Raw genomic sequence first — 10,364 nt, 5'->3', positions numbered from 1 at the left:
TTAGATTTAAGCTCGCCTTTGTACATTTGATTACTTCTGTCATATTTTTATGTATAATTATTCTTTACAATAAAGTATTAAATAAATAAATAAAATTAATATTTGGTACCTTAGGTTACGGAAAAGTTGCGAAGTAATAAAATGTCTTAGTATGGTCATAACATGCGTGAGTGTGTAAGAAGTGAATGAGGAATAACACCCACCTGCGTCCTCAGGAATGGCAACGCATGGGGGGTATCATGGGCGAAACAGTGTACTCTGTTATGTCCATGGTACTGCTCATGTCTATAGGCGACAATAACATAAACATAACAAAAGACGTTCATATTAAAAATTAATTTTAATTCTACATTTTTTTTGAAATTTATAGTAAAAGAATCTCAGCGTTTCATGAAACAAGGTACAGACAAATAGATGAAAAGCGCTTCGAAGCTCGCCCGTAGCCGCAGCTTATCTGAAAGCTTCAGTCAGTCGGCGGTAGAACGCGCGCCCGCCCTAACGTTACGCGCTATATCGCTCCTCCCGCATCCGAAACGGTACGAATTACGAATACTTGGTCGGACTTTCTTGTAAGTATTTGTATTTTTATATATATATATATTAGTTTAACTCATGATTTCGTGATATATTTTTATTAATAATAACATATCTTATTGCAAAAATAATAATCGCATTGACTTGCATGTGTTTTTTTGTTTTTTTTTTATTTTTATACAACTTAGAATGGCAAACAAGCTGACGGCTCACCTGATATAAAGTGGTAACCGTCTCCTATAGACATGAGCAGTACCATGGGCATAACAGAGTATACTGTTTCGCCCATGATACCCCCCGTTGCCATTCCTGAGGACTCAGGTGTTATTCCTCTGTACCCAGTAAATTCACGCCATATCCCACCGTTCAAACCGAAACACAGCCATGCAAACACAACTACTTAACGGTTGAAATACGAATGGGACAGAGGTACCTAAGCAATCGACTTTTGTACAAAGTCTCCCTCTGGTAAGATTTGTCGACAATACTCGATTAGTTTAAAATATATTGTAGATTATATATAAAATATTGGCCAAATAAATAAATAATTATTATTTTTGTAATAAAATATATTGTGCATTATATTTTATTACAAGTTATGAATCTTTAAATAATGGTAATGTTACTTACAAAGGGTAGGTGGCGCACTATTATATAAATATTATCATATACAAACATATATACATACATACATACATACACATACATATATAATATATACACAATTAAATATATACATATTACGTTACTTTTGTTTTGTTACTTTATGTTTCCTCGATTCATGAATGCGCCGCCTACATATGTCTCTGTTTGCCCAATAGTTGACTAGTAAAGAACATCGTCCGGTGTTAAATCCGTCAAATATACATATATTCACACTAACTATTAAAATTTTAATATATACGTAAAATATTTATTTATTCTAATAAATAACCCAAGATTATTTTTTTACAATAACAAACAGGGTTTCATGTACTTACTCTACATAAGAACATTGTAACAACTCTATATTGTGTACGTGAATGCATTATAATAATAAATAAATAATACTTAGAATGGCAAATAAGCAGACGGCTTAAAAGTGGCAACTGTCGCCTGTAAACATGTACGAGTGTTTTTTTTAAATATTTAATTTATTTATTAATAGCCGCGTGGTCCCGGCATAGAATAGGCCACCCCTTCCTTTCCTGTGGGCGTCGTAGGAAGCGACTAAGAGACGAGGGATGGGCAACAGCGTTCCTCTTAAAACATTTCCAAAGCCAAACGGTTGTCAACTCGCCTGACAAGTGTGGCAACTATTGGTAAAATACACTAAGAGGAAGGCTTATGTTCAGCAGTGGACAATGGACAGGTAAAGGCTGACATGATCTGATGAATTAATTTATTATCTCTATGAATTAATTTATTATATAATTTAATAATTATTTACAAAATTTTAATTATTTGTTGAGTCAACAAAACCAGCTCTAGTTACAGATTATTATATCTCATAATGCTTATCGTTGTTTTAATTTATGTATATGTGTATATATATATATATATATATATATATATATATGTATATGTATATATATATATATGTATATGTATATATTTCATATGTATTAGTTTATCCATATATATTTAAAGTAATGTTTATGTATTATATGTGCATTTCTTATGTGTATATTATATTTATATTGTGTATTGCCTTAATGTGTTACTACAATTGTCACATATTTTTCACCACATCTGCCCTTCGTACGCTTTCTGTTTTCACCCAATGGTTAGCTGGTAGAGAATGCCATATGGCATTAAGCTCGCCATTTATGTATGTGTATGTATGTATATATGTTTGTGTATGATAATATTTATATAATAGTGCGCCACCTACCCTTTGTCTTTTTCTCAATGTCCTCTACCCAAAGGTTGTCTAGAAGAGATTGCTTGGCGATAAGGCCGCCTTTTGTATCACTTCTCATTAATATTTACTGTACTTGTTATTTCTCTTTTTACTTGGTGCAATAAAGTGTAAATAAGTAAATAAATATCTTTTGTAATATTATAAATGGGAAAGTGAGTTTGTTTGTTACTTTATAGTGCCTTAACGGCTTAACCGATCACTACGAAATTTGGTATACACGTACTATATGACACTATATGATTGAGAAAAAGATATAGGCTATTCTTATAACGGCCACGCTAACGAAGTCGCGAATAAAAGCTAGTATATTTTATATGGAAATAAATTAAAATTAACACCAACAACTGCTTCGAGAAGCGAGTGTTTGAAATAGATAAGAGAGATTGATCGGCCGGAACAAAGAGTAGCCTGTGTCATTCGCCGTCTCATTAATTTCGGGGATAAAAATTTTATACTGTAAGGATTAGTCGGGTAGTATTTTGTAGCTTTATGATTTGGAAAAAATAATTTAACTCGCTCTAAGACCACTTTGTAACAAAAATTAAAATATAAAAATGGAAAGAGATAGATGTGTATATATATATATATATATATATATATATATATATATATATATATATATATATATATATATATATATATATATATATATATATATTGATCCATAGTGAAGTACACATGTTCACCTTATAGTTTAAAGCATGCAAAATTACTATTGGGTACAAGATATATCACATTTAATACATACATATAAGTGCTAATTAATAATAGAGTGCAAATTAAGTCATTCTGTAAATAATTTTTTGTATATATATATTCTTTTATCTCGCTTTTTGTGTATGTCTATGTATGTCTGTTATGATTTATGTGCTGCAAGTAATGTAACTAAATTATCTATCTATCTATCTATAAGGTATTTACTAATATTTTATTAAATTATGTATATATTTCGCGGTAGTCCATATGATTGGTTAGTTAATTTGAATTTTGATGAGCTATTCTATGTCGGGACCACACAGCTACATTTATACAACTTAAGATGGCAAACAAGCTGACAGCCCACCTGATGGAAAGTGGTAACCGTCGCCTATACACATGAGCAGTACCATGGACATAACAGAGTATACTATTTCATCCATGATACCCCCCCTATATATATATATATATATATATATATATAGGAACTATTTATGATACGGAAGATCTATTCACCTCGTATATGTTTAGCTGTCAATACAGTGTAGTCACAGGGCAGTCGAATTATAAATATTATCAATAAAATGTAGGTACATAAAGATGAGATGGTGACGGCAAACGGCGTGTGTGGAGAGGTGGAATAAGGAAAGTTATCAAGTGGTTTAAGCTGACCTAATTGAGCTTCGTTATTATAATACTAGTGAACAGAAACAGTATTTAAATGTTATTGGCATTAGTAAATCACTGTTAAACGAGTTCTCCAATCTTAAGTGATTTTATATGATTACATACCGAAGGGGTAAGTTCAGACTTACAAATTGATATACCTAATTAACAGTTACAGGGGGGAAAGGGATTGTTAGTAATGGAGACTGAGAATCCCATTGCTAGCAATATACCCAGCCAGGTCGACCTCCTCGCGGTTCTCCCTGAAAACTATCACGGTTAATTTCTTATGAATTCATCATAATGGGCTAATTGGCCTGTTTTCATTCTCATCTAAAACTCTTCACTGGTGCTCCGCCGGCGTATCCCGTTATCGCAGGCGGGGTCACCATACCATTTTCACCCATCAAAAAGAAAATTAACAGTTACATGGAACACATAATATCACAACATATATACATACAATATATACATACATATATGTATATATACATTTAATTCATTGTGCAGAATAATGTAGTAAACTAAAATAGTAAACATAAAGACATTGTAACATATTGTCAAAATATGTTAGAACAATGCCCTTCTCGTATCGTGTACGTGAGATAACTTACGGACGGACGTACAACAAATCGCTGTAGTATATAGTAGTGAGTATAGTACATGCGCGGTTGTATAAAGTTGTACTAGCTTTGTGCACGCTGATATATCCGCCCGTTGACAATGACACGAAACGACATTGTGCCTTGCGAAGGCTGATGTAGGGGCTCGTGCACGACGGCCGCTCAACAAACACTCTCTGTTTAGTTTGTTCACAATCTCTATATATCGTATATATATAATCTGTATGTACATCTTTATTCTAACTACCCCTTATTATTGTTATAGAAATGAAAGTGAGTTTGTTCGTTTGTTACTTCTTAGCGCTTGAACTTAACTGTATGAAATTTATTATTTACTAGCGGCCCGTCCCGGCTTGGCAAGCGTGGACATTTTTACAACATTTTAAAAAGTGATTTTTGTGATATAACGATAATAGTTGGACATGTAGTATCGCGAATTTTTTTGTAGTTATTGATATTTTCTTCAATATTATAGAACATACTTTTGTTCCATCACCAATAGTTTCCGCAGCGCACGCGACCAAAGATATTTTATAGCATTTTTTTACACCTTGAGTTACGTTACTAAAGTTTTAGTAAGGATCCTTAATCTTTTCTAGCAATAAATATAGCCTATGTTACTCAGGGTGAATGCAGCTTTCTAATGGTGAAAGAATATTTGAAATCGGCAAAGTAGTTTTTGAGTTTATTCACTACAAACATACACACAAAAATACAAATCTTTCCTCTCTATAATATTAGTGTAGATACAAGTAAAACTAATGTTCTTTATGAAATTGTGATATACACTTACTAAATGGGATGGAGGGAGGATATGTGCTACGTTTTATCCCGGTCATGTAAATGAAGTTGTGAGTTATAAACAGTAGGAGATATTTAAGAAAATTTAATAAGAGTAATAAATACAATGCATATGCATTTTTTTTTTATTTTTAGTATATGTATTCTTTTATCTTTTTTCTCTGTGCATGTCTATCTATATCTATGTCATGTAATTAGTTATTTTAATTTAAAAACTAAAGTGTTGAATCGATTTTGATAAAGTTTCTATGGAAACTAAAAGTATATCTTTTCAGAATTTTTTTTTTTCAAATTCGTTCATAACGGACAGTATTATAAGGTTTTGTATCACTTCTCATTAATATTTACTGTATTTGTTATTTTTCTTTTTACTTGGTGCAATAAAGTGTAAAATAAATAAATAAACATAAAAAATACCACCGATTTGAGAACTCCTTTGTTTGCAGTCGATTGAAAAATATGAATCATCATTATATAAATGGAAATATATATTGAAAAGAGCAACAGCTGAGATTCTTGACTATTTCCTCAGCTGTACGACTTTTTAAATTGGCATTTATAGTTATAAAAATATAAGTACCAGAAAGCAGCATCCCTGCCAATGTAACCTTAAAAAATATATTTTACTTGAATATATATATATATATATATATATTTGCGCTATTCCGACTTTTAAATCCAAATCAATTGTTTATTATGTTATTAATAAACATATTTTGTATTTAAATGTCATATTTTTAATGTATATAATAATACACACAGATAATATAATACTGGTACAGTGTATATACGAACGCCACGTCTTACACCATTGTATGTGTGTTCACGACTGAAAAGGTTTTTTTGCAGAGCAAAATATTCTCATACAGTAAAACAGAACTATCATAGAAAGTACAGTGGCGGGAGACTTTTTACAAAAGTCCTTTGGTTTGGATACCCATTCGTGTGTCTGCCGTGAAGCAATTATGTTTGTACACCTGTGTTTCAGTTTGCAGGGTGGGATATGGTAATGAATTTACAGGGTATAGAGGCATAACGTGCCAGCCCATGAGGAGTATAATGGGCAGTACAGTATTCTCTGTTATATCTATGGTACTGTTCATGTCTATAGGCGACGGTTACCACTTGCTATTTTCCTAACGGATGACGATGGAGTGGTCACCCCGCCATATAGCCTGTATTAACGGTATATGTTGGTGGGGCACCAGTGACTGATGATAGGTTAGATGAGAAGGCAAGTCAGTTAGCCCATCGCGACGATTACACCAGGAATTCAGCATGATGTCCGTGCTGAATGCCTGGTGATTCAGCTGCAATGTTAACAATTCCTTCCCCCACCACTTGTTATCAGGTGGGTCGTCGACTTGCCCTTATAATTGGTATAAAAATACGTACACATACTACATATGTATATTTAAGTGAAGTCAGCGAACAAAATAGCGTAGATAAATTGTACAGATACGTGTTATAACAACATGTTTCCTAGCCAGTGGTCTGCTAACAATATCAGTGCGCCTCACTTAAATGCATTACGGTGGTTAATCTCTAATCACACTAGTCTGTCCTGTCTCTCTGCCTATGCATACTAAACTATATGTTTTTTTTTTATACGACTTAGAATGGCAAACAAGCTAACGGCCCACCTAATGGAAAGTGGACATAATAGTACACACACATACTGCTTCGCCCATGATACCCCCCCAGACGTTGTCATTCCTGTGGATTCAGGTGTTATTCCTCTGTACCCTGTAAATTCACGCTATATACGTATATACGCCCTTCAAACCGAAACACAGCCATGCAAACACAACTGTTTCACGGTAGAAACACGAATGGGACAGAGGTACCCAAGCAATCGACTTTTGTAATGTAAGCAATCGACTCTTAAAGTTAGAAATAATTAATATTATAAACAAACTTAGCGACTCGCCTCAAAATCGTATTTTTTTATACAACTTAGAATGGCAAATTTAGTCAAATTAGAGCATAACGTGTGCAGTGTACGCTAGACAGCGTTGCACTCGCGTGCACTTGATATGTACCGTCCGCGCGACCATGAGTCGGGTGTCGCGTCGTTCCAAGGTCACTGTCGTAACAAAATGCATGTTTTTATATATAAATATCACTTGTCACATTATTATAGTAAATTTCAATAGAATATAATGAGAACGTAAACAAACAAACGTGACCGTAAGATAATGGCTGTTGATTTTTTTTTAGATGCGTTGACAATGGAATGTTTGTGGTGTGTACTTTTTTTTTTACAACACAGGAGGCAAACGAGCATGCGGCTCACCTGATGGTAAGTGACTACCGCCGCCCATGATCACCCACAACACCAGCGGCATTGCAGGTGTGCTGCCGGCCTTTTAAAAAGGAATATACTCTTTTCTTGAAGGTTATGTTGTCGTATCGGTTCGGAAATACTGCTGCTGGAAGTTGATTCCAAAGAATGGTACTATTGGTAAACGTTGGCGGGGTATATATAGTATAGGGAATTTAATAGATGATTTTCACGGGGGATCGCTTGGAGATCGATCTGTCAGAGTATATTGCTAGCAATGGGGGCACGCGATTCCATTATCAATAATCCCCTCCCCCCATTGTCTGCTGATTATCTGATTGTATTTTTTTAATAATAATTATTATTTAGATTTATTATTTATTTATTTATTTACACTTTATTGCGCCAAGTAAAAATAGAAATAACAAATACAGTAAATATTAATGAGAAGTGATACAAAAGGCGGTCTTATCGCTAAGCAATCTCTTCCAGACAACCTTTGGGTAGAGGACATTGAGAAAAAGACAAAGGGTAGGTGGCGCACTATTATATAAATATTATCATATGCAAACATATATAGATACATACACATACATATATACATATACATATATAATATATACAAAATTAAATATATACATAACATACATACATAACATACACATACATACAATTATTATTAGTAATTTCATTTATAAAGTGTTTCTGTGACAAAATTCAACAAAACTTGGTTATCTTTCATTGAGTTCTATTGAAGCAGTTTAAATGGAATTTGAAAAATACTTCAACGTATTGCAGGGAGTCAGTGGATGCAGGTGGCTCAGGACCGTTCTTTATGGCAGTCTATGGGAGAGGCTTATGTCCAGCAGTGGTTGGACAATGGCTGAGATGATGATGACGATATAAAAACATTTCACACGGGCGTATCATGGGCGAAACAGTATACTCTGTTATGCCCATGGTACTGCTCATGTCTATAGGCGACGGTTACCACTTTGCATCAGGTGGACCCTCAGCTTGTTTGCCATTCTAAGTTGTATAAAAAAAAACTAAATTATTAAAGAACATAAGTAGGTCGTATGAGACTATGATTGGCATGGAAGTAAATTTTTTCGATTAGAAGATGGATCATCAAAATCAGTTCAAAAGTAGCGAAACGGCGAACGCAAATCATTATTATTATCATCATATCAGTTGTTATTTATTCACTGCTGTGTCCCACATAAGGGGGGATTTTACCAGTAATTGCCACTCTTGGCGGGAGAGTTGACAACCGTAATTTGGCTTGGGGTTATGTTTTAAGAGGGGCGGTGCTGCCCATCACTTCACCAGAAGCTCCCATAGTGGCCTCTTACGACATTTACAGGACCCTCCTTTCCTGGTGGCCTATTTTACGCTGGGACCTACAAATCGTGATAGTACAAAGACAAAATGTAACATTGGAAACATTCCCTGTCGACTGCCGGGGGAGTAATCAAATAGATTCCAATACGAGTCCAACTTTTCCTCGTAGATACCAAAGTTCCATAATAAATTCCCTTAGAGACACTTCGCACCTGTACTGATGTGGTGAAGTGGCGGGTAACTTCTGTTACAGTCAGAGTTAATTTAAACTAATCTCAAGGGCTCGCATGCGGAAATATCTTTACTTGTGTATTTGTTGATTGAATTAAATATCGCGAACAACACACTTAATTCGCATGCACGTACGCACGCACGCACGCACGCACGCACGCACACACGAACTCACACACGCATACACGCTAATTCCTCAAAAAACACTGAAATTGTGGGGAAACTTGTTATTGTAATTTAAAAACTAAAATACTCAACCAATTTTGATAAAATTTCTATGGTACCAATCTCTTATGATCATTAGTTATTAAATATTGTCATTAAGTATCAATTCAGATTAAAAAAAAAATACAATTCGGTTTATATAATAATTGGCGGAGTTATACATCTAATTCCGTTGAAAATCGTAACGAACGAAAATAAACAACGTTAGACTTTGTTTAATTTTATAAAAAGAGACCAAAAATGTTTTGTTTTTATGGACACTAAGAATGACAAATAAGCTGATGGAAAGTGGTAACCGGCGCCTATAGACATGAGCAGTACCATGGACATAGCAGAGTGTACTGTTTCGCCCAAGATATCTCCCATGCGTTGCCATTTCTGGGGGTACAGGAGTTATTCCTCTATACCTTATATTTTGGTTTCTTGATTTCTATACCCAGAGTTAAAAACCATTTTAATTCCTTAAAAAAAATTACCTTAAATTTCATCTATCTGTCGGCGTTTGTTCCAATATCACGCAAAACTACTACACTAAATCGGATGCGATTTTTACAAGTAAAAATAACAAGTAAAAATAACCCTTTTTAAAGCTATTTGGCAGGTGTTCTACACGAGTAGCTTGTGGGTCAGCTGTAACCAAAAAACTTACAATGCCCTTCGAGTCCAATATAATAATGCCTTCAGGGCACTGTTGGGGCTACCTCGTCGCTGTAGTGCGTCACACATGTTTGCACTAGAGCGTACGGATGATTTTTACGCAATACGGCGCAAACGAATTGTTTCGCTGTTAAGTAGGGTGCGTGTTAGCTCAAACAGTGTCCTGAAGACAATTGCTGATAAAATGGACTGTCCCATCCTAAAATATTGGTCGGGACAGGTTATCAATGCAAGAGCGTCACGACCGCTCATTTACTAACATAGGTTAAGTCAATTTATAACTAACAAAATGGACCTTATGTAGTCTGATTAAATAAATATTATTATTATTATATACAGGAGAGTTTCTGAAGATCTAACGTAAAATTTGGTAAATATTTAATTGTGATACGTCATGTCC

At 34.3% G+C, this 10,364-nt stretch overlaps 1 protein-coding gene across 1 annotated transcript in view; it reads left to right on the top strand.

The window, feature by feature from the left end:
* The first annotated feature begins 484 nt into the window (after positions 1-484).
* The window catches only part of LOC113522730 (uncharacterized), a 151,875-nt gene continuing 141,995 nt past the window's right edge, over positions 485-10,364 (top strand). Inside the window, exon 1 of the mRNA XM_026908522.3 lies at positions 485-569. The gene's annotated coding sequence lies outside the window, so the exon portion shown is untranslated. The remainder of the gene's footprint in view (positions 570-10,364) is intronic.

This window comes from Galleria mellonella, unplaced genomic scaffold, assembly GCF_026898425.1.
Source record: "Galleria mellonella isolate WM207_F2 unplaced genomic scaffold, CSIRO_AGI_GalMel_v1 utg1917, whole genome shotgun sequence".
Classification (NCBI taxonomy): Eukaryota; Metazoa; Arthropoda; class Insecta; order Lepidoptera; family Pyralidae; genus Galleria; species Galleria mellonella.
Note: the sequence above shows the minus strand (reverse complement) of the source record. Positions and strands in the feature narration are given on the sequence as shown.